This window comes from Balearica regulorum, chromosome 24 (genome assembly GCF_011004875.1).
Source record: "Balearica regulorum gibbericeps isolate bBalReg1 chromosome 24, bBalReg1.pri, whole genome shotgun sequence".
NCBI lineage: Eukaryota > Metazoa > Chordata > Aves > Gruiformes > Gruidae > Balearica > Balearica regulorum.
In genome coordinates, this window is record NC_046207.1 from 597812 (window position 1) to 600067 (window position 2256).

At 47.9% G+C, this 2256-nt stretch overlaps 1 pseudogene; it reads left to right on the forward strand.

The window, feature by feature from the left end:
• Positions 1-909: 909 nt before the first annotated feature.
• LOC142604953 (olfactory receptor 10A7-like) lies at positions 910-1755 on the forward strand (annotated as a pseudogene).
• The last annotated feature ends 501 nt before the right edge of the window (positions 1756-2256 follow it).

Sequence of the window (2256 nt, forward strand, 5' to 3'; positions counted from 1 at the left end):
GGGGGAGGAGGTGCTCCAGGCACCGGAGCAGAGATCAGCCTGCAGCCCGTGGTGAAGACCATGGTGAAGCAGGCTGTCCCCCTGCAGCCCATGGAGGGAGGATGAGGGGGTGTAGGGATTCCACCTGCAGCCCATGGAGGACCCCACGCGGGAGAGCAGGTGGAGGCACCTGAAGGAGGCTGTGACCCCGTGGGAAGCCCACGCTGGAGCAAGCTCCTGGCAGGACCTGTGGACGCATGGAGAGAGGAGCCCACGCCAGAGCAGGTTTGCTGACAGGACTTGTGACCCCGTGGGGGACCCCCACGCTGGAGCAGTCTGCTCCTGAAGGTCTGCACCCTGTGGGAGAGACTCACGCTGGAGCAGTTCGTGAAGTACTGTAGCCCATGGGAGAGACTCCATGCTGGAGCAGGGGAACGATGAGAGGAGTCCTCCCCCTGAGGATGAAGAAGCGGCAGAAACAACATGTGATGAACTGACCATAACCCCCATTCCCTGTCCCCCTGTGCCGCTGAGGGGGGCGGAGGTTGAAGCCGGGAGTGAAGTTGAGCCTGGGAAGATAGGAGGGGTGGGGGGAGGTGTTTTAAAATTTGGTTTTATTTCTTATTCCTCTACTCTGTTTTGCCTAGTAACAAATTAGATGAATTTCCTCTCTCAGTTCAGTCTGGTTTGCTTGTGATGATAATTAGTGAGTGACCTCTCCCTGTCCTTATCTCGACCCACAAGCTTTCCATTATACCTTTTCTCCCCTGTCTAGTGAAGGAGGGGAGTGATAGAGCGGCTCTGGTGGGCACCTGGCCCTCAGCCAGGGTCAACCCACCACAGGCTTAAATCAGGGTGTCTTGCAGATAATAACAGTTGTTATCTACATCTCTCTGCCTCTCCTGCTCAACCTCATAGATCAAAATATCCTTTGATCTCATTGTGAGATCTCATCTTGCCCAACTAGAGCTCTTACTCTTTGTGGTAGTTCTCTTTGTCTTCATAGTCACTATGATGGGAAACATTCTCATTGTCCTCATTGCAACTGTTGACCCTGCGCTTCATACACCCATGTAATATTTTCTTAAGAATTTGTCTTTGATTGAGATCTGCTTCAGCTTAGATATTGTGCCAGAAATTCTGATAAATATGTTGTCAGAAAGGAAAACTTCTTCTTTCACAGCTTGTGCTTTTCAGTTGAAATTGATCATACTCATTATCACATCTGTTTCCTGTTAGCGATCATGGCTTATGACCATTATGTCGCAATTTGCCACCCATTACACTGTGCTATCATCATAACCAAAAAGATATGTAGGCAAATGTCAGCAGTAGCTTGGCTTTCTGGATTCCCTGTAGCAGTTGGGCTCACTGGTTGGCTGTTCAGCATGTCTTTCTGCAAGTCAAATGAAGTCAACCATTTCTTCTGTGACATCTCAACTGTTCTGAAATTGGTGTACTCAGATACCTACACGTTCTAGCTTCTGGTGTTCATTGCCACTCTGCTTATCATGGTGTTGCCATTTATCCTAATCATCATCTCCTACATCTACATCATCTACACCATTGTGCAGATGCCTGTGGCTGAAAGCAGGCAAAGGATGTTCTCCACATCTTGTGGTTGTTACTCTCTTTTACTGTACAACCTGCTTTATTCATTTACATCCCAAGTCAAGTCTCTCACCAAATAACAAAAAGCTTGTGTCTTTTTCCTACACAGTCATTACACTGATGCTCAATCCCATCACCTACAGTTTAATGAACAGTGATGAATAAATATTCCAAATCTTGCAAAAGTGTGTATGTCTATGCATAAGTCCAGTATTTTTTTCCAGGTTTTAAAAAACCAAACAAACGAACCCTCCCACTATTATTTTCTTTGTAATATTTTTTACCATCACAGGGGCCATCAACCCATCAAAGGCCAATTTGCATAAGCTCAGAGGAGCACAGATACACACAGTGGTGGTGGGAACCCAAATCTAGGACTCCTGAGGAAGGAGTGCTATGTCCAGGCCCCTCCCAGGGCTGTCCCAGCAAAGCCATCAGCCCTAGTGTCCAGGTATGACACCCATCATGGTGAATCATTGCGAGCAGCTTTCCAGATCACCTTTGGGACTAAGAGGCATTGCTGCCTATGGCTGGGACATATGGGATGCAGGGGAAAAGCAGTTTGGGATCATACAGGACTTACTATGGGATACTTAGGGGAGGAACCAAAGGTGGGACAAGGGAGAGGTCTAGGTACTTTGGGGAGGAACAACAGTGGGAAAATAG